We start from the raw sequence: 27,187 nt of genomic DNA, 5'->3' as shown, positions 1-27,187 counted from the left end.
ATCTACAAGTAAGCACTTAGCCAAAAACAGCTCTGTTTTCTGTCAAAAAATGGGATGTGTCCACGTTGTGCTTTGGGGCATTTCCTGTCGCGGGCGCTAGGCCTACACACACAAGTGAGGTATACTTTTTATCGGGAGACTTAGGGGAACGCTGGGTGGAAGGAAATTTGTGGCTCCTCTCAGATTCCAGAACTTTCTGTCACCGAAATGAAATGTGAGGAAAACTTGTTTTTTTTAGCCAAATTTTGAGGTTTGCAAAGGATTCTGGGTAACAGAACATGGTCAGAGCCCCACAAGTCACCCCATCTTGGATTCCCCTAGGACTCTAGTTTTCAAAAATGCACAGGTTTGGTAGGTTTCCCTAGGTGCCGGCTGAGCTAGAGGCCAAAATCTACAGGTAGGCACTTTGCAAAAAACACCTCTGTTTTCTTTAAAAAAATGTGATGTGTCCACGTTGTGTTTTGGGGCATATCCTGTCGCGGGCGCAAGGCCTACCCACACAAGTGAGGTACCATTTTTATCGGGAGACTTGGGGGAACGCTGGGTGGAAGGAAATTTGTGGCTCCTCTCAGATTCCAGAACTTTCTGTCACCATAATGTGAGGAAAATGTGTTTTTTTAGCCAAATTCTGAGGTTTGCAAAGGATTCTGGGTAACAGAACCTGGTCAGAGCCCCACAAGTCACCCTATCTTGGATTCCCCTAGGTCTCTAGTTTTCAAAAATGCACAGGTTTGTTAGGTTTCCCTAGGTGCCGGCTGAGCTAGAGGCCAAAATCTACAGGTAGGCACTTTGCAAAAAACAGCTCTGTTTTCTGTGAAAAAATGGGATGTGTTCACGTTGTGTTTTGGGGCATATCCTGCCACGGGCGCTAGGCCTACCCACACAAGTGAGGTACCATTTTTATCGAGAGACTTGGGGGAACGCTGGGTGGAAGGAAATTTGTCCCTCTTCTCAGATTCCATAACTTTCTGTCACCGAAATGTGAGGAAAATGTGTTTTTTTAGCCAAATCTTGAGGTTTGCAAAGGATTCTCGGTAATAGAACCTGGTCAGAGCCCAACAAGTCACCCCATCTTGGTTTCCCCTAGGTCTCTAGTTTTCAGAAATGCACAGGTTTGGTAGGTTTCCCTAGGGGCCGGTTGAGCTAGAGGCCAAAATTTACAGGTAGGCACTTTGCAAAAAACAGCTCTGTTTTCTGTCAAAAAATGGGATGTGTCCACGTTGTGCTTTGGGGCACTTCCTGTCGCGGGCGCTAGGCCTACCCACACAAGTGAGGTATCATTTTTATCGGGAGACTTGGGGGAACGCTGGGTGGAAGGAAATTTGTGGCTCCTCTCAGATTCCAGAACTTTCTGTCACAGAAATGTGAGGAATGAGGTTTGCAAAGGATTCTGGGTAACAGAACCTGGTCAGAGCCCCACAAGTCACCCCATCTTGGATTCCCCTAGGTCTCTAGTTTTCAAAAATGCACAGGTTTGGTAGGTTTTCCTAGGGTCCGGCTGAGCTAGAGGCCAAAATCTAAAGGTAGGCACTTTGCAAAAAACAGCTCTCTTTTCTTTAAAAAAATGTGATGTTTCCGCGTTGTGTTTTGGGGCGTTTCCTGTCACGGGCGCTACGCCTACCCACACAAGTGAGGTATCATTTTTATCATGAGACTTGGGGGAACGCTAGGTGGAAGGAAATTTGTGGCTCCTCTCAGATTCCAGAACTTTCTATCACCGAAATGTGAGGAAAATGTGTTTTTTTATCCAAATTTTGAGGTTTGCAAAGGATTCTGGGTAACAGAACCTGGTCAGAGCCCCACAAGTCACCCCATCTTGGATTCCCGTAGGTCTCTAGTTTTAAAAAATGCACAGGTTTGGTAGGTTTCCCTAGGGTCCGGCTGAGCTAGAGGCCAAAATCTACAGGTAGGCACTTTGCAAAAAACAGCTCTCTTTTCTTTAAAAAAATGTGATGTGTCTACAATGTGTTTTGGGGTGTTTCCTCTCACGGCCGCTAGGCCTACCCTCACAAGTGAGGTTCCATTTGTATCTGGAGACTTGGGGGAACGCTGGGTGGAAGGAAATTTGTGGCTCCTCTCAGATTGCAGAACTTTCTGTCACCGAAATGGGAGGAAAATGTGTTTTTTTAGCCAAATTTTGAGGTTTGCAAAGGATTCTGGGTAACAGAACCTGGTCAGAGCCCCAAAAGTCACCCCATCTTGGATTCCCCTAGGTCTCTAGATTTAAAAAATGCACAGGTTTGGTAGGTTTCCCTAGGTGCCGGCGGAGCTAGAGGCCAAAATCTACAGGTAGGCACTTTGCAAAAAACAGCTCTGTTTTCTGTGAAAAAATGGGATGGGTTCACGTTGTGTTTTGGGGCATATCCTATCGCGGGTGCTAGGCCTACCCACACAAGTGAGGTACCATTTTTATTGGGAGACTTGGGGGAACGCTGGTTGGAAGGAAATTTGTCCCTCCTCTCAGATTCCAGAACTTTCTGTCACCGAAATGTTAGGAAAATGTGGTTTTTAGCCAAATTTTGAGGTTTGCAAAGGATTCTGGGTAACAGAACCTGGTCAGAGCCCCACAAGTCACCCCATCTTGGATTCCCCTAGGTCTCTAGTTTTCATAAATTCACAGCTTTGGTAGGTTTCCTTAGATGCCGGCTGAGCTAGATGCCAAAATCTACAAGTAGGCACTTAGCCAAAAACAGCTGTTTTCTGTCAAAAAATGGGATGTGTCCACGTTGTGCTTTGGGGCATTTCCTGTCGCGGGCGCTAGGCCTACACACACAAGTGAGGTATAATTTTTATCGGGAGACTTAGGGGAACGCTGGGTGGAAGGAAATTTGTGGCTCCTCTCAGATTCCAGAACTTTCTGTCACCGAAATGAAATCTGAGGAAAACTTGTTTTTTTAGCCACATTTTGAGGTTTGCAAAGGATTCTGGGTAACAGAACATGGTCAGAGCCCCACAAGTCACCCCATCTTGGATTCCCCTAGGTCTCTAGTTTTCAAAAATCCACAGGTGTGGTAGGTTTCCCTAGGTGCCGGCTGAGCTAGAGGCCAAAATCTACAGGTAGGCACTCTGCAAAAAACAGCTCTCTTTTCTTTAAAAAAATTTGATGTTTCCGCGTTGTGTTTTGGGGCGTTTCCTGTCACGGGCGCTACGCCTACCCACACAAGTGAGGTATCATTTTTATCAGGAGACTTGGGGGAACGCTAGGTGGAAGGAAATTTGTGGCTCCTCTCAGATTCCAGAACTTTCTGTCACCGAAATATGAGGAAAATGTGTTTTTTTAGCCAAATTTTGAGGTTTGCAAAGGATTCTGGGTAACAGAACCTGGTCAGAGCCCCACAAGTCACCCCATCTTGGATTCCCATAGGTCTCTAGTTTTAAAAAATGCACAGGTTTGGTAGGTTTCCGTAGGTGCCGGCTGAGCTAGAGGCCAAAATCTACAGGTAGGCACTTTGCAAAATCCACCTCTGTTTTCTTTAAAAAAATGTGATGTGTCTACAATGTGTTTTTGGGGTGTTTCCTCTCACGGCCGCTAGGCCTACCCTCACAAGTGAGGTTCCATTTGTATCTGGAGACTTGGGGGAACGCTGGGTGGAAGGAAATTTGTGGCTCCTCTCAGATTGCAGAACTTTCTGTCACCGAAATGGGAGGAAAATGTGTTTTTTTAGCCACATTTTCAGGTTTGCAAAGGATTCTGGGTAACAGAACCTGGTCAGAGCCCCAAAAGTCACCCCATCTTGGATTCCCCCAGGTCTCTAGTTTTCAAAAATGCACATGTTTGGTAGATTTCCCTAGGTGCCGGCTGAGCTAGAGGCCAGAATCTACAGGTAGGCACTTTGCAAAAACCACCTCTGTTTTCTTTAAAAAAATGTGATGTGTCTACGTTGTGTTTTGGGGCGTTTCCTCTCACTGGCGCTAGGCCTACCCACACAAGTGAGGTACCATTTTTATCGGGAGAATTGGGGGAACGCTGGATGGAAGGAAATCTGTGGCTCCTCTCAGATTCCAGAACTTTCTGTCACCATAATGTGATGAAAATGTGTTTTTTTAGCCAAATTTTGAGGTTTGCAAAGGATTCTGGGTAACAGAACCTGGTCAGAGCCCCAAAAGTCACCCCATCTTGGATTCCCCTAGGTCTCTAGATTTAAAAAATGCACAGGTTTGGTAGGTTTCCCTAGGTGCCGGCGGAGCTAGAGGCCAAAATCTACAGGTAGGCACTTTGCAAAAAACAGCTCTGTTTTCTGTGAAAAAATGGAATGGGTTCACGTTGTGTTTTGGGGCATATCCTATCGCGGGTGCTAGGTCTACCCACACAAGTGAGGTACCATTTTTATCGGGAGACTTGTGGGAACGCTGGGTGGAAGGAAATTTGTCCCTCTTCTCAGATTCCATAACTTTCTGTCACCGAAATGTGAGGAAAATTTGTTTTTTTTAGCCAAATCTTGAGGTTTGCAAAGGATTCTCGGTAACAGAACCTGGTCAGAGCCCCACAAGTCACCCCATCTTGGATTCCCCTAGGTCTCTAGATTTAAAAAATGCACAGGTTTGGTAGGTTTCCCTAGGTGCCGGCTGAGCTAGAGGCCAAAATCTACAGGTAGGCACTTTGCAAAAAACAGCTCTGTTTTCTGTCAAAAAATGGGATGTGTCCACGTTGTGTTTTGGAGCATATCCTGTCGCGGGCGCTAGGCCTGCCCACACAAGTGAGGTACCATTTTTATCGGGAGACTTGGGGGAACGCTGGGTGGAAGGAAATTTGTGGCTCCTCTCAGATTGCAGAACTTTCTATCACCGAAATGTGAGGAAAATGTGTTTTTTTAGCAGAAGTTTGAGGTTTGCAAAGGATTCTGGGTAACAGAACCTGGTCAGAGCCCCACTAGTCACCCCATAATGGATTCCCCTAGTACTCTAGTTTTTATAAATGCACAGGTTTGGTAGGTTTCCCTAGGTGCCGGCTGAGCTAGAGGCCAAAATCTACAGGTAGGCACTTTGCAAAAAACAGCTCTGTTTTCTGTCAAAAAAAATGGGATGTGTCCACGTTGTGTTTTGGGGCATATCCTGTCGCGGGCGCTAGGCCTACCCACACAAGTGAGGTGCCATTTTTATCAGGAGACTTGGGGGAACGCTGGATGGAAGGAAATTTGTGGCTCCTCTCAGATTCCAGAACTTTCTGTCACCATAATGTGAGGAAAATGTGTTTTTGTAGCCAAATTTTGAGGTTTGCAAAGGATTCTGGGTAACAGAACCTGGTCAGAGCCCCAAAAGTCACCCCATCTTGGATTCCCCTAGATCTCTAGATTTAAAAAAATGCACAGGTTTGGTAGGTTTCCCTAGGTGCCGGCGGAGCTAGAGGATAAAATCTACAGGTAGGCACTTTGCAAAAAACAGCTCTGTTTTCTGAGAAAAAATGGGATGGGTTCACGTTGTGTTTTGGGGCATATCCTATCGCGGGTGCTAGGCCTACCCACACAAGTGAGGTACCATTTTTATCGGGAGACTTGTGGGAACGCTGGGTGGAAGGAAATTTGTGGCTCCTCTCAGATTCCAGAACTTTCTGTCACTGAAATGTGAGGAAAATGTGGTTTTTAGCCAAATGTTGAGGTTTGCAAAGGATTCTGGGTAACAGAACCTGGTCAGAGCCCCACTAGTCACCCCATAATGGATTCCCCTAGTACTCTAGTTTTTATCAATGCACAGGTTTGATAGGTTTCCCTAGGTGCCGGCTGAGCTAGAGGCCAAAATCTACAGGTAGGCACTTTGCAAAAAACAGCTCTGTTTTCTGTCCAAAAATGGGATGTGTCCACATTGTGTTTTGGGGCATATCCTGTCAAGGGCGCTAGGCCTACCCACACAAGTGAGGTACCATTTTTATCGGGAGACTTGGGGGAACGCTGGATGGAAGGAAATTTGTGGCTCCTCTCAGATTCCAGAACTTTCTGTCACCATAATGTGAGGATAATGTGATTTTGTAGCCAAATTTTGAGGTTTGCAAAGGATTATGGGTAACAGAACCTGGTCAGAGCCCCAAAAGTCACCCCATCTTGGATTCCCCTAGGTCTCTAGATTTAAAAAAATGCACAGGTTTGGTAGGTGTCCCTAGGTGCCGTGGAGCTAGAGGCCAAAATCTACAGGTAGGCACTTTGCAAAAAACAGCTCTGTTTTCTGTGAAAAAATGGGATGGGTTCACGTTGTGTTTTGGGGCATATCCTATCGCGGGTGCTAGGCCTACCCACACAAGTGAGGTACAATTTTTATCGGGAGACTTGGGGGAACACTGGTTGGAAGGAAATTTGTCCCTCCTCTCAGATTCCAGAACTTTCTGTCACTGAAATGTGAGGAAAATGTGGTTTTTAGCCAAATGTTGAGGTTTGCAAAGGATTCTGGGTAACAGAACCTGGTCAGAGCCCCACAAGTCACCCCATCTTGGATTCCCCTAGGTCTCTAGTTTTCAAAAATGCACAGCTTTGGTAGGTTTCCTTAGATGCCGGCTGAGCTAGAGGCCAAAATCAACAAGTAGGCACTTTGCAAAAAACAGCTCTGTTTTCTGTCAAAAAATGGGATGTGTCCACGTTGTGCTTCGGGGCATTTCCTGTCACGGGCGCTAGGCCTACACACACAAGTGAGGTATCATTTTTATCGGGAGACTTGGGGGAACGCCGGGTGGAAGGAAATTTGTGGCTCCTCTCAGATTCCAGAACTTTCTATCACCGAAATGTGAGGAAAATGTGCTTTTTACCAAAAGTTTGAGGTTTGCAAAGGATTCTGGGTAACAGAACCTGGTCAGAGCCCCACTAGTCACCCCATAATGGATTCCCCTAGTACTCTAGTTTTTATCAATGCACAGGTTCGGTAGGTTTTACTAGGTGCCGGCTGAGCTAGAGGCCAAAATCTACAGGTAGGCACTTTGCAAAAAACAGCTCAGTTTTCTGTCAAAAAATGGGATGTGTCCACGTTGTGTTTTGGGGCATATCCTGTCATGGGCGCTAGGCCTACCCACACAAGTGAGGTACCATTTGTATCGGGAGACTTGGGGGAACGCTGGATGGAAGGAAATTTGTGGCTCCTCTCAGATTCCAGAACTTTCTGTCACCATAATGTGAGGAAAATGTGTTTTTGTAGCCAAATTTTGAGGTTTGCAAAGGATTATGGGTAACAGAACCTGGTCAGAGCCCCAAAAGTCACCCCATCTTGGATTCCCCTAGGTCTCTAGATTTAAAAAAATGCACAGGTTTGTTAGGTTTCCCTAGGTGCCGGCTGAGCTAGAGGCCAAAATCGACAGGTAGGCACTTTGCAAAAAACAGCTCTGTTTTCTGTGAAAAAATGGGATGTGTTCACGTTGTGTTTTGGGGCATATCCTGTCACGGGCGCTAGGCTTACCCACACAAGTGAGGTACCATTTTTATCGAGAGACTTGGGGGAACGCTGGGTGGAAGGAAATTTGTCCCTCTTCTCAGATTCCATAACTTTCTGTCACCGAAATGTGAGGAAAATGTGTTTTTTTAGCCAAATCTTGAGGTTTGCAAAGGATTCTCGGTAACAGAACCTGGTCAGAGCCCAACAAGTCACCCCATCTTGGTTTCCCCTAGGTCTCTAGTTTTCAAAAATGCACAGGTTTGGTAGGTTTCCCTAGGTGCCGGTTGAGCTAGAGGCCAAAATCTACAGGTAGGCACTTTGCAAAAAACAGCTCTGTTTTCTGTCAAAAAATGGGATGTGTTCACGTTGTGCTTTGGGGCACTTCCTGTCGCGGGCGCTAGGCCTACCCACACAAGTGAGGTATCATTTTCATCGGGAGACTTGGGGGAACGCTGGGTGGAAGGAAATTTGTGGCTCCTCTCAGATTCCAGAACTTTCTGTCACAGAAATGTGAGGAATGAGGTTTGCAAAGGATTCTGGGTAACAGAACCTGGTCAGAGCCCCACAAGGCACCCCATCTTGGATTCCCCTAGGTCTCTAGTTTTCGAAAATGCACAGGTTTGGTAGGTTTCCCTAGGGTCCGGCTGAGCTAGAGGCCAAAATCTACAGGTAGGCACTTTGCAAAAAACAGCTCTCTTTTCTTTAAAAAAATGTTATGTGTCCACGTTGTGTTTTGGGGCGTTTCCTATCAAGGGCGCTACGCCTACCCACAGAAGTGAGGTATCATTTTTATCGGGAGACTTGGGGGAACGCTAGGTGGAAGGAAATTTGTGGCTCCTCTCAGATTCCAGAACTTTCTGTCACCGAAATGTGAGGAAAATGTGTTTTTTAGCCAAATTTTGAGGTTTGCAAAGGATTCTGGGTAACAGAACCTGGTCAGAGCCCCACAAGTCACCCCATCTTGGATTCCCGTAGGTCTCTAGTTTTAAAAAATGCACAGGTTTGGTATGTTTCCCTAGGTGCCGGCTGAGCTAGAGGCCAAAATCTACAGGTAGGCACTTTGCAAAAAACAGCTCTGTTTTCTGTCCAAAAATGGGATGTGTCCACGTTGTGTTTTGGGGCATATCCTGTCAAGGGCGCTAGGCCTACCCACACAAGTGAGGTACCATTTTTATCGGGAGACTTGGGGGAACGCTGGACGGAAGGAAATTTGTGGCTCCTCTCAGATTCCAGAACTTTCTGTGACCATAATGTGAGGAAAATGTGTTTTTGTAGCCAAATTTTGAGGTTTGCAAAGGATTATGGGTAACAGAACCTGGTCAGAGCCCCAAAAGTCACCCCATCTTGGATTCCCCTAGGTCTCTAGATTTAAAAATATGCACAGGTTTGGTAGGTGTCCCTAGGTGCCGGCGGAGCTAGAGGCCAAAATCTACAGGTAGGCACTTTGCAAAAAACAGCTCTGTTTTCTGTGAAAAAATGGGATGGGTTCACGTTGTGTTTTGGGGCATATCCTATCGCGGGTGCTAGGCCTACCCACACAAGTGAGGTACAATTTTTATCGGGAGACTTGGGGGGACGCTGGTTGGAAGGAAATTTGTCCCTCCTCTCAGATTCCAGAACTTTCTGTCACTGAAATGTGAGGAAAATGTGGTTTTTAGCCAAATGTTGAGGTTTGCAAAGGATTCTGGGTAACAGAACCTGGTCAGAGCCCCACAAGTCACCCCATCTTGGATTCCCCTAGGTCTCTAGTTTTCAAAAATGCACAGCTTTGGTAGGTTTCCTTAGATGCCGGCTGAGCTAGAGGCCAAAATCAACAAGTAGGCACTTTGCAAAAAACAGCTCTGTTTTCTGTCAAAAAATGGGATGTGTCCACGTTGTGCTTCGGGGCATTTCCTGTCGCGGGCGCTAGGCCTACACACACAAGTGAGGTATCATTTTTATCGGGAGACTTGGGGGAACGCCGGGTGGAAGGAAATTTGTGGCTCCTCTCAGATTCCAGAACTTTCTATCACCGAAATGTGAGGAAAATGTGTTTTTTTACCAAAAGTTTGAGGTTTGCAAAGGATTCTGGGTAACAGAACCTGGTCAGAGCCCCACTAGTCACCCCATAATGGATTCCCCTAGTACTCTAGTTTTTATCAATGCACAGGTTTGGTAGGTTTCCCTAGGTGCCGGCTGAGCTAGAGGCCAAAATCTACAGGTAGGCACTTTGCAAAAAACAGCTCTGTTTTCTGTCAAAAAATGGGATGTGTCCACGTTGTGTTTTGGGGCATATCCTGTCACGGGCGCTAGGCCTACCCACAAAAGTGAGGTACCATTTTTATCGGGAGACTTGGGGGAACGCTGGATGGAAGGAAATTTGTGGCTCCTCTCAGATTCCAGAACTTTCTGTCACCATAATGTGAGGAAAATGTGTTTTTGTAGCCAAATTTTGAGGTTTGCAAAGGATTATGGGTAACAGAACCTGGTCAGAGCCCCAAAAGTCACCCCATCTTGGATTCCCCTAGGTCTCTAGATTTAAAAAAATGCACAGGTTTGTTTGGTTTCCCTAGGTGCCGGCTGAGCTAGAGGCCAAAATCGACAGGTAGGCACTTTGCAAAAAACAGCTCTGTTTTCTGTGAAAAAATGGGATATGTTCACGTTGTGTTTTGGGGCATATCCTGTCACGGGTGCTAGGCCTACCCACACAAGTGAGTTACCATTTTTATCGAGAGACTTGGGGGAACGCTGGGTGGAAGGAAATTTGTCCCTCTTCTCAGATTCCATAACTTTCTGTCACCGAAATGTGAGGAAAATGTGTTTTTTTAGCCAAATCTTGAGGTTTGCAAAGGATTCTCGGTAACAGAACCTGGTCAGAGCCCAACAAGTCACCCCATCTTGGTTTCCCCTAGGTCTCTAGTTTTCAAAAATGCACAGGTTTGGTAGGTTTCCCTAGGTGCCGGTTGAGCTAGAGGCCAAAATCTACAGGTAGGCACTTTGCAAAAAACAGCTCTATTTTCTGTAAAAAAATGGGATGTGTTCACGTTGTGCTTTGGGGCACTTCCTGTTGCGGGCGCTAGGCCTACCCACACAAGTGAGGTATCATTTTCATCGGGAGACTTGGGGGAACGCTGGGTGGAAGGAAATTTGTGGCTCCTCTCAGATTCCAGAACTTTCTGTCACTGAAATTTGAGGAATGAGGTTTGCAAAGGATTCTGGGTAACAGAACCTGGTCAGAGCCCCACAAGTCACCCCATCTTGGATTCCCCTAGGTCTCTAGTTTACGAAAATGCACGGGTTTGGTAGGTTTCCCTAGGGTCCGGCTGAGCTAGAGGCCAAAATCTACAGGTAGGCACTTTGCAAAAAACAGCTCTCTTTTCTTTAAAAAAATGTGATGTGTCCACGTTGTGTTTTGGGGCGTTTCCTGTCAAGGGCGCTACGCCTACCCACACAAGTGAGGTATCATTTTTATCGGGAGACTTGGGGGAACGCTAGGTGGAAGGAAATTTGTGGCTTCTCTCAGATTCCAGAACTTTCTGTCACCGAAATGTGAGGAAAATGTGTTTTTTTAGCCAAATTTTGAGGTTTGCAAAGGATTCTGGGTAACAGAACCTGGTCAGAGCCCCACAAGTCACCCCATCTTGGATTCCCGTAGGTCTCTAGTTTTAAAAAATGCACAGGTTTGGTATGTTTCCCTAGGTGCCGGCTGAGCTAGAGGCCAAAATCTACAGGTAGGCACTTTGCAAAATCCACCTCTGTATTCTTTAAAAAAATGTGATGTGTCTACAATGTGTTTTGGGGCGTTTCCTCTCACGGCCGCTAGGCCTACCCATACAAGTGAGGTACCATTTGTATCTGGAGACTTGGGGAAAGCTGGGTGGAAGGAAATTTGTGGCTCCTCTCAGATTGCAGATCTTTCTGTCACCGAAATGTGAGGAAAATGTGTTTTTTTAGCCAAATTTTGAGGATTGCAAAGGATTCTGGGTAACAGAACCTGGTCAGAGCTCCACAAGTCACCCCATCTTGGATTCCCCCAGGTCCCTAGTTTTCATAAATGCACAGGTTTGGTAGATTTCCCTAGGTGCCGGCTGAGCTAGAGGCCAAAATCTACAGGTAGGCACTTTGCAAAAACCACCTCTGATTTCTTTAAAAAAATGTGATGTGTCTAAGTTGTGTTTTGGGGCGTTTCCTCTCACTGGCGCTAGGCCTACCCACACAAGTGAGGTACCATTTTTATCGGGAGAATTGGGGGAACCCTGGATAGAAGGAAATTTGTGGCTCCTCTCAGATTCCAGAACTTTCTGTCACCATAATGTGAGGAAAATGTGTTTTTTTAGCCAAATTTTGAGGTTTGCAAAGGATTCTGGGTAACAGAACCTGGTCAGAGCCCCAAAAGTCACCCCACCTTGGATTCCCCTAGGTCTCTAGATTAAAAAAATGCACAGGTTTGGTAGGTTTCCCTAGGTGCCGGCGGAGCTAGAGGCCAAAATCTACAGGTAGGCACTTTGCAAAAAACAGCTCTGTTTTCTGTGAAAAAATGGGATGGGTTCACGTTGTGTTTTGGGGCATATCCTATCGCGGGTGCTAGGCCTACCCACACAAGTGAGGTACCATTTTTATCGGGAGACTTGGGGGAACGCTGGTTGGAAGGAAATTTGTCCCTCCTCTCAGATTCCAGAACTTTCTGTCACCGAAATGTGAGGAAAATGTGGTTTTTAGCCAAATTTTGAGGTTTGCAAAGGATTCTGGGTAACAGAACCTGGTCAGAGCCCCACAAGTCACCCCCTCCTGGATTCCCCTTGGTCTCTAGTTTTCAAAAATTCACAGCTTTGGTAGGTTTCCTTAGATGCCGGCTGAGCTAGAGGCCAAAATCTACAGGTAGGCACTTAGCCAAAAACAGCTCTGTTTTCTGTCAAAAAATGGGATGTGTTCAAGTTGTGCTTTGGGGCATTTCCTGTCGCGGGCGCTAGGCCTACAAACACAAGTGAGGTATAACTTTTATCGGGAGACTTAGGGGAACGCTGGGGGGAAGGAAATTTGTGGCTCCTCTCAGATTCCGGAACTTTCTGTCACCGAAATGAAATGTGAGGAAAACTTGTTTTTTTAGCCAAATTTTGAGGTTTGCAAAGGATTCTGGGTAACAGAACATGGTCAGAGCCCCACAAGTCACCCCATCTTGGATTCCCCTAGGACTCTAGTTTTCAAAAATGCACAGGTTTGGTAGGTTTCCCTAGGTGCCGGCTGAGCTAGAGGCCAAAATCTACAGGTAGGCACTTTGCAAAAAACACCTCTGTTTTCTTTCAAAAAATGTGATGTGTCCACGTTGTGTTTTGGGGCATATCCTGTCGCGGGCGCTAGGCCTACCCAGACAAGTGAGGTACCATTTTTATCGGGAGACTTGGGGGAACGCTGGGTGGAAGGAAATCTGTGGCTCCTCTCAGATTCCAGAACTTTCTGTCACCATAATGTGAGGAAAATGTGTTTTTTTAGCCAAATTCTAAGGTTTGCAAAGGATTCTGGGTAACAGAACCTGGTCAGAGCCCCACAAGTCTCCCCATCTTGGATTCCCCTAGGTCTCTAGTTTTCAAAAATGCACAGGTTTGTTAGGTTTCCCTAGGTGCCGGCTGAGCTAGAGGCCAAAATCTACAGGTAGGCACTGTGCAAAAAACAGCTCTGTTTTCTGTGAAAAAATGGGATGTGTTCACATTGTGTTTTGGGGCATATCCTGTCACGGGCGCTAGGCCTACCCACACAAGTGAGGTACCATTTTTATCGAGAGACTTGGGGGAACGCTGGGTGGAAGGAAATTTTCCCTCTTCTCAGATTCCATAACTTTCTGTCACCGAAATGTGAGGAAAATGTGTTTTTTTAGCCAAATCTTGAGGTTTGCAAAGGATTCTCGGTAAAAGAACCTGGTCAGAGCCCCACAAGTCACCCCATCTTGGATTCCCCTAGGTCTCTAGATTTAAAAAATGCACAGGTTTGGTAGGTTTCAGTAGGTGCCGTCTGAGCTAGAGGCCAAAATCTACAGGTAGGCACTTTGCAAAATCCACCTCTGTTTTCTATAAAAAAATGTGATGTGTCTACAATGTGTTTTGGGGCGTTTCCTCTCACGGCCGCTAGGCCTACCCATACAAGTGAGGTACCATTTGTATCTCGAGACTTGGGGGAACGCTGGGTGGAAGGAAATTTGTGGCTCCTCTCAGATTGCAGAACTTTCTGTCACCGAAATGTGAGGAAAATGTGTTTTTTTAGCCAAATTTTGAGGTTTGCAAAGGATTCTGGGTAACAGAACCTGGTCAGAGCTCCACAAGTCACCCCATCTTGGATTCCCCCAGGTCCCTAGTTTTCAAAAATGCACAGGTTTGGTATATTTCCCTAGGTGCCGGCTGAGCTAGAGGCCAAAATCTACAGGTAGGCACTTTGCAAAAAACAGCTCTGTTTTCTGTGAAAAAATGGGATGGGTTCACGTTGTGTTTTGGGGCATATCCTATCGCGGGTGCTAGGCCTACCCACACAAGTGAGGTACCATTTGTATCTGGAGACTTGGGGGAACGCTGGGTGGAAGGAAATTTGTGGCTCCTCTCAGATTGCAGAACTTTCTGTCACCATAATGTGAGGAAAATGTGTTTTTTTAGCCAAATTTTGAGGTTTGCAAAGGATTCTGGGTAACAGAACCTGGTCAGAGCCCCAAAAGTCAGCCCATCTTGGATTCCCCTAGGTCTCTAGATTAAAAAAATGCACAGGTTTGGTAGGTTTCCCTAGGTGCCGGCGGAGCTAGAGGCCAAAATCTACAGGTAGGCACTTTGCAAAAAACAGCTCTGTTTTCTGTGAAAAAATGGGATGGGTTCACGTTGTGTTTTGGGGCATATCCTATCGCGGGTGCTAGGCCTACCCACACAAGTGAGGTACCATTTTTATCGGGAGACTTGGGGGAACGCTGGTTGGAAGGAAATGTGTCCCTCCTCTCAGATTCCAGAACTTTCTGTCACCGAAATGTGAGGAAAATGTGGTTTTTAGCCAAATTTTGAGGTTTGCAAAGGATTCTGGGTAACAGAACCTGGTCAGAGCCCCACAAGTCACCCCATCTTGGATTCCCCTAGGTCTCTAGTTTTCAAAAATTCACAGCTTTGGTAGGTTTCCTTAGATGCCGGCTGAGCTAGAGGCCAAAATCTACAAGTAGGCACTAAGCCAAAAACAGCTCTGTTTTCTGTCAAAAAATGGGATGTGTTCACGTTGTGCTTTGGGGCATTTCCTGTCGCAGGCGCTAGGCCTACACTCACAAGTGAGGTATAATTTTTATCGGGAGACTTAGGGGAACGCTTGGTGGAAGGAAATTTATGGCTCCTCTCAGATTCCAGAACTTTCTGTCACCGAAATGTGAGGAAAATGTGTTTTTTAGCCAAATTTTGAGGTTTGCAAAGGATTCTGGGTAACAGAACCTGGTCAGAGCCCCACAAGTCACCCCATCTTGGATTCCCGTAGGTCTCTAGTTTTAAAAAATGCACAGGTTTGGTATGTTTCCCTAGGTGCCGGCTGAGCTAGAGGCCAAAATCTACAGGTAGGCACTTTGCAAAAAACAGCTCTGTTTTCTGTCCAAAAATGGGATGTGTCCACGTTGTGTTTTGGGGCATATCCTGTCAAGGGCGCTAGGCCTACCCACACAAGTGAGGTACCATTTTTATCAGGAGACTTGGGGGAACGCTGGACGGAAGGAAATTTGTGGCTCCTCTCAGATTCCAGAACTTTCTGTGACCATAATGTGAGGAAAATGTGTTTTTGTAGCCAAATTTTGAGGTTTGCAAAGGATTATGGGTAACAGAACCTGGTCAGAGCCCCAAAAGTCACCCCATCTTGGATTCCTCTAGGTCTCTAGATTTAAAAAAATGCACAGGTTTGGTAGGTTTCCCTAGGTGCCGGCGGAGCTAGAGGCCAAAATCTACAGGTAGGCACTTTGCAAAAAACAGCTCTGTTTTCTGTGAAAAAATGGGATGGGTTCACGTTGTGTTTTGGGGCATATCCTATCGCGGGTGCTAGGCCTACCCACACAAGTGAGGTACCATTTTTATCGGGAGACTTGGGGGAACGCTGGTTGGAAGGAAATGTGTCCCTCCTCTCAGATTCCAGAACTTTCTGTCACCGAAATGTGAGGAAAATGTGGTTTTTAGCCAAATTTTGAGGTTTGCAAAGGATTCTGGGTAACAGAACCTGGTCAGAGCCCCACAAGTCACCCCATCTTGGATTCCCCTAGGTCTCTAGTTTTCAAAAATTCACAGCTTTGGTAGGTTTCCTTAGATGCCGGCTGAGCTAGAGGCCAAAATCTACAAGTAGGCACTTAGCCAAAAACAGCTCTGTTTTCTGTCAAAAAATGGGATGTGTTCACGTTGTGCTTTGGGGCATTTCCTGTCGCGGGCGCTAGGCCTACACACACAAGTGAGGTATAATTTTTATCGGCAGACTTAGGGGAACGCTGGGTGGAAGGAAATTTGTGGCTCCTCTCAGATTCCAGAACTTTCTGTCACCGAAATGAAATGTGAGGAAAACTTGTTTTTTTAGCCAAATTTTGAGGTTTGCAAAGGATTCTGGGTAACAGAACATGGTCAGAGCCCCACAAGTCACCCCATCTTGGATTCCCCTAGGACTCTAGTTTTAAAAAATGCACAGGTTTGGTAGGTTTCCCTAGGTGCCGGCTGAGCTAGAGGCCAATAGCTACAGGTAGGCACTTTGCAAAAAACACCTCTGTTTTCTTTCAAAAAATGTGATGTGTCCACGTTGTGTTTTGGGGCATATCCTGTCGCGGGCGCTAGGCCTACCCACACAAGTGAGGTACCATTTTTATCGGGAGACTTGGGGGAACGCTGGGTGGAAGGAAATCTGTGGCTCCTCTCAGATTCCAGAACTTTCTGTCACCATAATGTGAGGAAAATGTGTTTTTTTAGCCAAATCTTGAGGTTTGCAAAGGATTCTGGGTAACAGAACCTGGTCAGAGCCCCACAAGTCACCCCATCTTGGATTCCCCTAGGTCTCTAGATTTAAAAAATACACAGGTTTGTTAGGTTTCCCTAGGTGCCGGCTGAGCTAGAGGCCAAAATCTACAGGTAGGCACTTTGCAAAAAACAGCTCTGTTTTCTGTGAAAAAATGGGATGTGTTCACATTGTGTTTTGGGGCATATCCTGTCACGGGCGCTAGGCCTACCCACACAAGTGAGGTACCATTTATATCGAGAGACTTGGGGGAACGCTGGGTGGAAGGAAATTTGTCCCTCTTCTCAGATTCCATAACTTTCTGTCACCGAAATGTGAGGAAAATGTGTTTTTTTTAGCCAAATCTTGAGGTTTGCAAAGGATTCTCGGTAACAGAACCTGGTCAGAGCCCCACAAGTCACCCCATCTTGGATTCCCCTAAGTCTCTAGATTTAAAAAATGCACAGGTTTGGTAGGTTTCAGTAGGTGCCGTCTGAGCTAGAGGCCAAAATCTACAGGTAGGCACTTTGCAAAAAACAGCTCTGTTTTCTGTCAAAAAATGGGATGTGTCCACGTTGTGTTTTGGAGCATATCCTGTCGCGGGCGCTAGGCCTACCCACACAAGTGAGGTACCATTTTTATCGGGAGACTTGGGGGAACGCTGGGTGGAAGGAAATTTGTGGCTCCTCTCAGATTCCAGAACTTTCTGTCACCATAATGTGAGGAAAATGTGTTTTTGTAGCCAAATTTTGAGGTTTGCAAAGGATTATGGGTAACAGAACCTGGTCAGAGCCCAAAAAGTCACCCCATCTTGGATTCCCCTAGGTCTCTAGATTTTAAAAAATGCACAGGTTTGGTAGGTTTCCCTAGGTGCCGGCGGAGCTAGAGGCCAAAATCTACAGGTAGGCACTTTGCAAAAAACAGCTCTGTTTTCTGTGAAAAAATGGGATGGGTTCACGTTGTGTTTTGGGGCATATCCTATCGCGGGTGCTAGGCCTACCCACACAAGTGAGGTACCATTTTTATCGGGAGACTTGGGGGAACGCTGGTTGGAAGGAAATTTGTCCGTCCTCTCAGATTCCAGAACTTTCTGTCACTGAAATGTGAGGAAAATGTGGTTTTTAGCCAAATGTTGAGGTTTGCAAAGGATTCTGGGTAACAGAACCTGGTCAGAGCCCCACAAGTCACCCCATCTTGGATTCCCCTAGGTCTCTAGTTTTCAAAAATGCACAGCTTTGGTAGGTTTCCTTAGATGCCGGTTGAGCTAGAGGCCAAAATCAACAAGTAGGCACTTTGCAAAAAACAGCTCTGTTTTCTGTCAAAAAATGGGATGTGTCCACGTTGTGCTTCGGGGCATTTCCTGTCGCGGGCGCTAGGCCTACACACACAAGTGAGGTATCATTTTTATCGGGAGACTTGGGGGAACGCCGGGTGGAAGGAAATTTGTGGCTCCTCTCAGATTCCAGAACTTTCTCTCACCGAAATGTGGAGAAAACGTGTTTTTTTAGCCAAATTTTGAGGTTTGCAAAGGATTCTGGGTAATAGAACTTGGTCAGAGCCCCACAAGTCACCCCATCTTGGATTCCCCTATGTCTCTAGATTTAAAAAATGCACAGGTTTGGTAGGTTTCCCTAGGTGCCGGCTGAGCTAGAGGATAAAATCTACAGGTAGGCACTTTGCAAAAAACAGCTCTGTTTTCTGTCAAAAAATGGGATGTGTCCACGTTGTGTTTTGGGGCATATCCTGTCACGGGCGCTAGGCCTACCCACACAAGTGAGGTACCATTTTTATCGGGAGCCTTGGGGGAACGCTGGGTGGAAGGAAATTTGTGGCTCCTCTCAGATTCCAGAACTTTCTGTCACCATAATGTGAGGAAAATTTTTTTTTTAGCCAAATTCTGAGGTTTGCAAAGGATTCTGGGTAACAGAACCTGGGCGGAGCCCCACAAGTCACCCCATCTTGGATTCCCCTAGGTCTCTAGTTTTCAAAAATGCACAGGTTTGTTAGGTTTCCCTAGGTGCCGGCTGAGCTAGAGGCCAAAATCTACAGGTAGGCACTTTGCAAAAAACAGCTCTGTTTTCTGTGAAAAAATGGGATGTGTTCACGTTGTGTTTTGGGCCATATCCTGTCACGGGCGCTAGGCCTACCCACACAAGTGAGGTACCATTTTTATCGAGAGACTTGGGGGAACGCTGGGTGGAAGGAAATTTGTCCCCCTTCTCAGATTCCATAACTTTCTGTCACCGAAATGTGAGGAAAATGTGTTTTTTTAGCCAAATCTTGAGGTTTGCAAAGGATTCTCGGTAACAGAACCTGGTCAGAGCCCAACAAGTCACCCCATCTTGGTTTTCCCTAGGTCTCTAGTTTTCAAAAATGCACAGGTTTGGTAGGTTTCCCTAGGTGCCGGTTGAACTAGAGGCCAAAATCTACAGGTAGGCACTTTGCAAAAAACAGCTCTGTTTTCTGTCAAAAAATGGGATGTGTCCACGTTGTGCTTTGGGGAACTTCCTGTCGCGGGCGCTAGGCCTACCCACACAAGTGAGGTATCATTTTTATCGGGAGACTTGGGGGAACGCTGGGTGGAAGGAAATTTGTGGCTCCTCTCAGATTCCAGAACTTTCTGTCACAGAAATGTGAGGAATGAGGTTTGCAAAGGATTCTGGGTAACAGAACCTGGTCAGAGCCCCACAAGTCACCCCATCTTGGATTCCCCTAGGTCTCTAGTTTTCAAAAATGCTCAGGTTTGGTAGGTTTCCCTAGGGTCCGGCTGAGCTAGAGGCCAAAATCTACAGGTAGGCACTTTGCAAAAAACAGCTCTCTTTTCTTTAAAAAAATGTGATGTGTCCACGTTGTGTTTTGGGGCGTTTCCTGTCACGGGCGCTATGCCTACCCACACAAGTGAGGTATCATTTTTATCGGGAGACTTGGGGGAAGCTAGGTGGAAGGAAATTTATGGCTCCTCTCAGATTCCAGAACTTTCTGTCACCGAAATGTGAGGAAAATGTGTTTTTATATCCATATTTTGAGGTTTGCAAAGGATTCTGGGTAACAGAACCTGGTCAGAGCCCCACAAGTTACCCCATCTTGGATTCCCCCAGGTCTCTAGTTTTCAAAAATGCACAGGTTTGGTAGATTTCCCTAGGTGCCGGCTGAGCTAGAGGCCAAAATCTACAGGTAGGCACTTTGCAAAAACCACCTCTGTTTTCTTTAAAAAAATGTGATGTGTCTACGTTGTGTTTTGGGGCGTTTCCTCTCACTGGCGGTAGGCCTACCCACACAAGTGAGGTACCATTTTTATCGGGAGACTTGGGTGAACGCTGGATGGAAGGAAATTTGTCCCTCCTCTCAGATTCCAGAACTTTCTGTCACTGAAATGTGAGGAAAATGTGGTTTTTAGCCAAATGTTGAGGTTTGCAAAGGATTCTGGGTAACAGAACCTGGTCAGAGCCCCACAAGTCACCCCATCTTGGATTCCCCTAGTTCTCTAGTTTTCAAAAATGCACAGCTTTGGTAGGTTTCCTTAGATGCCGGCTGAGCTAGAGGCCAAAATCAACAAGTAGGCACTTTGCAAAAAACAGCTCTGTTTTCTGTCAAAAAATGGGATGTGTCCACGTTGTGCTTCGGGGCATTTCCTGTCGCGGGCGCTAGGCCTACACACACAAGTGAGGTATCATTTTTATCGGGAGACTTGGGGGAACGCCGAGTGGAAGGAAATTTGTGGCTCCTCTCAGATTCCAGAACTTTCTCTCACCGAAATGTGGAGAAAACGTGTTTTTTTTAGCCAAATTTTGAGGTTTGCAAAGGATTCTGGGTAATAGAACTTGGTCAGAGCCCCACAAGTCACCCCATCTTGGATTCCCCTATGTCTCTAGATTTAAAAAATGCACAGGTTTGGTAGGTTTCCCTAGGTGCCGGCTGAGGTAGAGGATAAAATCTACAGGTAGGCACTTTGCAAAAAACAGCTCTGTTTTCTGTCAAAAAATGGGATGTGTCCACGTTGTGTTTTGGGGCATATCCTGTCACGGGCGCTAGGCCTACCCACACAAGTGAGGTACCATTTTTATCGGGAGTCTTGGGGGAACGCTGGGTGGAAGGAAATTTGTGGCTCCTCTCAGATTCCAGAACTTTCTGTCACCATAATGTGAGGAAAATTTGTTTTTTTAGCCAAATTCTGAGGTTTGCAAAGGATTCTGGGTAACAGAACCTGGGCGGAGCCCCACAAGTCACCCCATCTTGGATTCCCCTAGGTCTCTAGTTTTCAAAAATGCACAGGTTTGTTAGGTTTCCCTAGGTGCCGGCTGAGCTAGAGGCCAAAATCTACAGGTAGGCACTTTGCAAAAAACAGCTCTGTTTTCTGTGAAAAAATGGGATGTGTTCACGTTGTGTTTTGGGGCATATCCTGTCACGGGCGCTAGGCCTACCCACACAAGTGAGGTACCATTTTTATCGAGAGACTTGGGGGAACGCTGGGTGGAAGGAAATTTGTCCCCCTTCTCAGATTCCATAACTTTCTGTCACCGAAATGTGAGGAAAATGTGTTTTTTTAGCCAAATCTTGAGGTTTGCAAAGGATTCTCGGTAACAGAACCTGGTCAGAGCCCAACAAGTCACCCCATCTTGGTTTTCCCTAGGTCTCTAGTTTTCAAAAATGCACAGGTTTGGTAGGTTTCCCTAGGTGCCGGTTGAGCTAGAGGCCAAAATCTACAGGTAGGCACTTTGCAAAAAACAGCTCTGTTTTCTGTCAAAAAATGGGATGTGTCCACGTTGTGCTTTGGGGCACTTCCTGTCGCGGGCGCTAGGCCTACCCACACAAGTGAGGTATCACTTTTATCGGGAGACTTGGGGGAACGCTGGGTGGAAGGAAATTTGTGGCTCCTCTCAGATTCCAGAACTTTCTGTCACCGAAATGTGAGGAAAATGTGTTTTTATATCCATATTTTGAGGTTTGCAAAGGATTCTGGGTAACAGAACCTGGTCAGAGCCCCACAAGTTACCCCATCTTGGATTCCCCCAGGTCTCTAGTTTTCAAAAATGCACAGGTTTGGTAGATTTCCCTAGGTGCCGGCTGAGCTAGAGGCCAAAATCTACAGGTAGGCACTTTGCAAAAACCACCTCTGTTTTCTTTAAAAAAATGTGATGTGTCTACGTTGTGTTTTGGGGCGTTTCCTCTCACTGGCGGTAGGCCTACCCACACAAGTGAGGTACCATTTTTATCGGGAGACTTGGGTGAACGCTGGATGGAAGGAAATTTGTCCCTCCTCTCAGATTCCAGAACTTTCTGTCACTGAAATGTGAGGAAAATGTGGTTTTTAGCCAAATGTTGAGGTTTGCAAAGGATTCTGGGTAACAGAACCTGGTCAGAGCCCCACAAGTCACCCCATCTTGGATTCCCCTAGTTCTCTAGTTTTCAAAAATGCACAGCTTTGGTAGGTTTCCTTAGATGCCGGCTGAGCTAGAGGCCAAAATCAACAAGTAGGCACTTTGCAAAAAACAGCTCTGTTTTCTGTCAAAAAATGGGATGTGTCCACGTTGTGCTTCGGGGCATTTCCTGTCGCGGGCGCTAGGCCTACACACACAAGTGAGGTATCATTTTTATCGGGAGACTTGGGGGAACGCCGGGTGGAAGGAAATTTGTGGCTCCTCTCAGATTCCAGAACTTTCTCTCACCGAAATGTGGAGAAAACGTGTTTTTTTTAGCCAAATTTTGAGGTTTGCAAAGGATTCTGGGTAATAGAACTTGGTCAGAGCCCCACAAGTCACCCCATCTTGGATTCCCCTATGTCTCTAGATTTAAAAAATGCACAGGTTTGGTAGGTTTCCCTAGGTGCCGGCTGAGCTAGAGGATAAAATCTACAGGTAGGCACTTTGCAAAAAACAGCTCTGTTTTCTGTCAAAAAATGGGATGTGTCCACGTTGTGTTTTGGGGCATATCCTGTCACGGGCGCTAGGCCTACCCACACAAGTGAGGTACCATTTTTATCGGGAGACTTGGGGGAACGCTGGGTGGAAGGAAATTTGTGGCTCCTCTCAGATTCCAGAACTTTCTGTCACCATAATGTGAGGAAAATTTGTTTTTTTTAGCCAAATTCTGAGGTTTGCAAAGGATTCTGGGTAACAGAACCTGGTCAGAGCCCCACAAGTCACCCCATCCTGGATTCCCCTAGGTCTCTAGTTTTAAAAAATGCACAGGTTTGTTAGGTTTCCCTAGGTGCCGGATGAGCTAGAGGCCAAAATCTACAGGTAGGCACTTTGCAAAAAACAGCTCTGTTTTCTGTGAAAAAATGGGATGTGTTCACATTGTGTTTTGGGGCATATCCTGTCACGGGCGCTAGGCCTACCCACAAAAGTGAGGTACCATTTTTATCGAGAGACTTGGGGGAACGCTGGGTGGAAGGAAATTTGTCCCCCTTCTCAGATTCCATAACTTTCTGTCACCGAAATGTGAGGAAAATGTGTTTTTTTAGCCAAATCTTGAGGTTTGCAAAGGATTCTCGGTAACAGAACCTGGTCAGAGCCCCACAAGTCACCCCATCTTGGATTCCCCTAGGTCTCTAGATTTAAAAAATACACAGGTTTGGTAGGTTTCCCTAGGTGCCGGTTGAGCTAGAGGCCAAAATCTACAGGTAGGCACTTTGCAAAAAACAGCTCTGTTTTCTGTCAAAAAATGGGATGGGTCCACGTTGTGTTTTGGAGCATATCCTGTTGCGGGCACTAGGCCTACCCACACAAGTGAGGTACCATTTTTATCGGGAGACTTGGGGGAACGCTGGGTGGAAGGAAATTTGTGGCTCCTCTCAGATTGCAGAACTTTCTATCACCAAAACGTGAGGAAAATGTGTTTTTTTAGCAAAAGTTTGAGGTTTGCAAAGGATTCTGGGTAACAGAACCTGGTCAGAGCCCCACTAGTCACCCCATAATGGATTCCCCTAGTACTCTAGTTTTTATAAATGCACAGGTTTGGTAGGTTTCCCTAGGTGCCGGCTGAGCTAGAGGCCAAAATCTACTGGTAGGCACTTTGCAAAAAACAGCTCTGTTTTCTGTCAAAAAATGGGATGTGTCCACGTTGTGTTTTGGGGCATATCCTGTCGCGGGCGCTAGGCCTACCCACACAAGTGAGGTACCATTTTTATCGGGAGACTTGGGGGAACGCTGGATGGAAGGAAATTTGTGGCTCCTCTCAGATTCCAGAACTTTCTGTCACCATAATGTGAGGAAAATGTGTTTTTGTAGCCAAATGTTGAGGTTTGCAAAGGATTATGGGTAACAGAACCTGGTCAGAGCCCAAAAGTCATCCCGTCTTGGATTCCCCTAGGTCTCTAGATTTAAAAAAATGCACAGGTTTGGTAGGTTTCCCTAGGTGCCGGCGGAGCTAGAGGCCAAAATCTACAGGTAGGCACTTTGCAAAAAACAGCTCTGTTTTCTGTGAAAAAATGGGATGTGTTCACGTTGTGTTTTGGGGCATATCCTGTCACGGGCGCTAGGCCTACCCACACAAATGAGGTACCATTTTTATCGAGAGACTTGGGGGAACGCTGGGTGGAAGGAAATTTGTCCCCCTTCTCAGATTCCATAACTTTCTGTCACCGAAATGTGAGGAAAATGTGTTTTTTTAGCCAAATCTTGAGGTTTGCAAAGGATTCTCGGTAACAGAACCTGGTCAGAGCCCAACAAGTCACCCCATCTTGGTTTTCCCTAGGTCTCTAGTTTTCAAAAATGCACAGGTTTGGTAGGTTTCCCTAGGTGCCGGTTGAACTAGAGGCCAAAATCTACAGGTAGGCACTTTGCAAAAAACAGCTCTGTTTTCTGTCAAAAAATGGGATGTGTCCACGTTGTGCTTTGGGGCACTTCCTGTCGCGGGCGCTAGGCCTACCCACACAAGTGAGGTATCATTTTTATCGGGAGACTTGGGGGAACGCTGGGTGGAAGGAAATTTGTGGCTCCTCTCAGATTCCAGAACTTTCTGTCACAGAAATGTGAGGAATGAGGTTTGCAAAGGATTCTGGGTAACAGAACCTGGTCAGAGCCCCACAAGTCACCCCATCTTGGATTCCCCTAGGTCTCTAGTTTTCAAAAATGCTCAGGTTTGGTAGGTTTCCCTAGGGTCCGGCTGAGCTAGAGGCCAAAATCTACAGGTAGGCACTTTGCAAAAAACAGCTCTCTTTTCTTTAAAAAAATGTGATGTGTCCACGTTGTGTTTTGGGGCGTTTCCTGTCACGGGCGCTATGCCTACCCACACAAGTGAGGTATCATTTTTATCGGGAGACTTGGGGGAAGCTAGGTGGAAGGAAATTTGTGGCTCCTCTCAGATTCCAGAACTTTCTGTCACCGAAATGTGAGGAAAATGTGTTTTTATATCCATATTTTGAGGTTTGCAAAGGATTCTGGGTAACAGAACCTGGTCAGAGCCCCACAAGTTACCCCATCTTGGATTCCCCCAGGTCTCTAGTTTTCAAAAATGCACAGGTTTGGTAGATTTCCCTAGGTGCCGGCTGAGCTAGAGGCCAAAATCTACAGGTAGGCACTTTGCAAAAACCACCTCTGTTTTCTTTAAAAAAATGTGATGTGTCTACGTTGTGTTTTGGGGCGTTTCCTCTCACTGGCGGTAGGCCTACCCACACAAGTGAGGTACCATTTTTATCGGGAGACTTGGGTGAACGCTGGATGGAAGGAAATTTGTCCCTCCTCTCAGATTCCAGAACTTTCTGTCACTGAAATGTGAGGAAAATGTGGTTTTTAGCCAAATGTTGAGGTTTGCAAAGGATTCTGGGTAACAGAACCTGGTCAGAGCCCCACAAGTCACCCCATCTTGGATTCCCCTAGTTCTCTAGTTTTCAAAAATGCACAGCTTTGGTAGGTTTCCTTAGATGCCGGCTGAGCTAGAGGCCAAAATCAACAAGTAGGCACTTTGCAAAAAACAGCTCTGTTTTCTGTCAAAAAATGGGATGTGTCCACGTTGTGCTTCGGGGCATTTCCTGTCGCGGGCGCTAGGCCTACACACACAAGTGAGGTATCATTTTTATCGGGAGACTTGGGGGAACGCCGGGTGGAAGGAAATTTGTGGCTCCTCTCAGATTCCAGAACTTTCTCTCACCGAAATGTGGAGAAAACGTGTTTTTTTTAGCCAAATTTTGAGGTTTGCAAAGGATTCTGGGTAATAGAACTTGGTCAGAGCCCCACAAGTCACCCCATCTTGGATTCCCCTATGTCTCTAGATTTAAAAAATGCACAGGTTTGGTAGGTTTCCCTAGGTGCCGGCTGAGCTAGAGGATAAAATCTACAGGTAGGCACTTTGCAAAAAACAGCTCTGTTTTCTGTCAAAAAATGGGATGTGTCCACGTTGTGTTTTGGGGCATATCCTGTCACGGGCGCTAGGCCTACCCACACAAGTGAGGTACCATTTTTATCGGGAGACTTGGGGGAACGCTGGGTGGAAGGAAATTTGTGGCTCCTCTCAGATTCCAGAACTTTCTGTCACCATAATGTGAGGAAAATTTGTTTTTTTTAGCCAAATTCTGAGGTTTGCAAAGGATTCTGGGTAACAGAACCTGGTCAGAGCCCCACAAGTCACCCCATCCTGGATTCCCCTAGGTCTCTAGTTTTAAAAAATGCACAGGTTTGTTAGGTTTCCCTAGGTGCCGGATGAGCTAGAGGCCAAAATCTACAGGTAGGCACTTTGCAAAAAACAGCTCTGTTTTCTGTGAAAAAATGGGATGTGTTCACATTGTGTTTTGGGGCATATCCTGTCACGGGCGCTAGGCCTACCCACAAAAGTGAGGTACCATTTTTATCGAGAGACTTGGGGGAACGCTGGGTGGAAGGAAATTTGTCCCTCTTCTCAGATTCCATAACTTTCTGTCACCGAAATGTGAGGAAAATGTGTTTTTTTAGCCAAATCTTGAGGTTTGCAAAGGATTCTCGGTAACAGAACCTGGTCAGAGCCCCACAAGTCACCCCATCTTGGATTCCCCTAGGTCTCTAGATTTAAAAAATACACAGGTTTGGTAGGTTTCCCTAGGTGCCGGTTGAGCTAGAGGCCAAAATCTACAGGTAGGCACTTTGCAAAAAACAGCTCTGTTTTCTGTCAAAAAATGGGATGGGTCCACGTTGTGTTTTGGAGCATATCCTGTTGCGGGCACTAGGCCTACCCACACAAGTGAGGTACCATTTTTATCGGGAGACTTGGGGGAACGCTGGGTGGAAGGAAATTTGTGGCTCCTCTCAGATTGCAGAACTTTCTATCACCAAAACGTGAGGAAAATGTGTTTTTTTAGCAAAAGTTTGAGGTTTGCAAAGGATTCTGGGTAACAGAACCTGGTCAGAGCCCCACTAGTCACCCCATAATGGATTCCCCTAGTACTCTAGTTTTTATAAATGCACAGGTTTGGTAGGTTTCCCTAGGTGCCGGCTGAGCTAGAGGCCAAAATCTACTGGTAGGCACTTTGCAAAAAACAGCTCTGTTTTCTGTCAAAAAATGGGATGTGTCCACGTTGTGTTTTGGGGCATATCCTGTCGCGGGCGCTAGGCCTACCCACACAAGTGAGGTACCATTTTTATCGGGAGACTTGGGGGAACGCTGGATGGAAGGAAATTTGTGGCTCCTCTCAGATTCCAGAACTTTCTGTCACCATAATGTGAGGAAAATGTGTTTTTGTAGCCAAATGTTGAGGTTTGCAAAGGATTATGGGTAACAGAACCTGGTCAGAGCCCAAAAAGTCATCCCGTCTTGGATTCCCCTAGGTCTCTAGATTTAAAAAAATGCACAGGTTTGGTAGGTTTCCCTAGGTGCCGGCGGAGCTAGAGGCCAAAATCTACAGGTAGGCACTTTGCAAAAAACAGCTCTGTTTTCTGTGAAAAAATGGGATGTGTTCACGTTGTGTTTTGGGGCATATCCTGTCACG

This window comes from Pleurodeles waltl, chromosome 1_1, assembly GCF_031143425.1.
Source record: "Pleurodeles waltl isolate 20211129_DDA chromosome 1_1, aPleWal1.hap1.20221129, whole genome shotgun sequence".
Classification (NCBI taxonomy): domain Eukaryota; kingdom Metazoa; phylum Chordata; class Amphibia; order Caudata; family Salamandridae; genus Pleurodeles; species Pleurodeles waltl.
Note: the sequence above shows the minus strand (reverse complement) of the source record.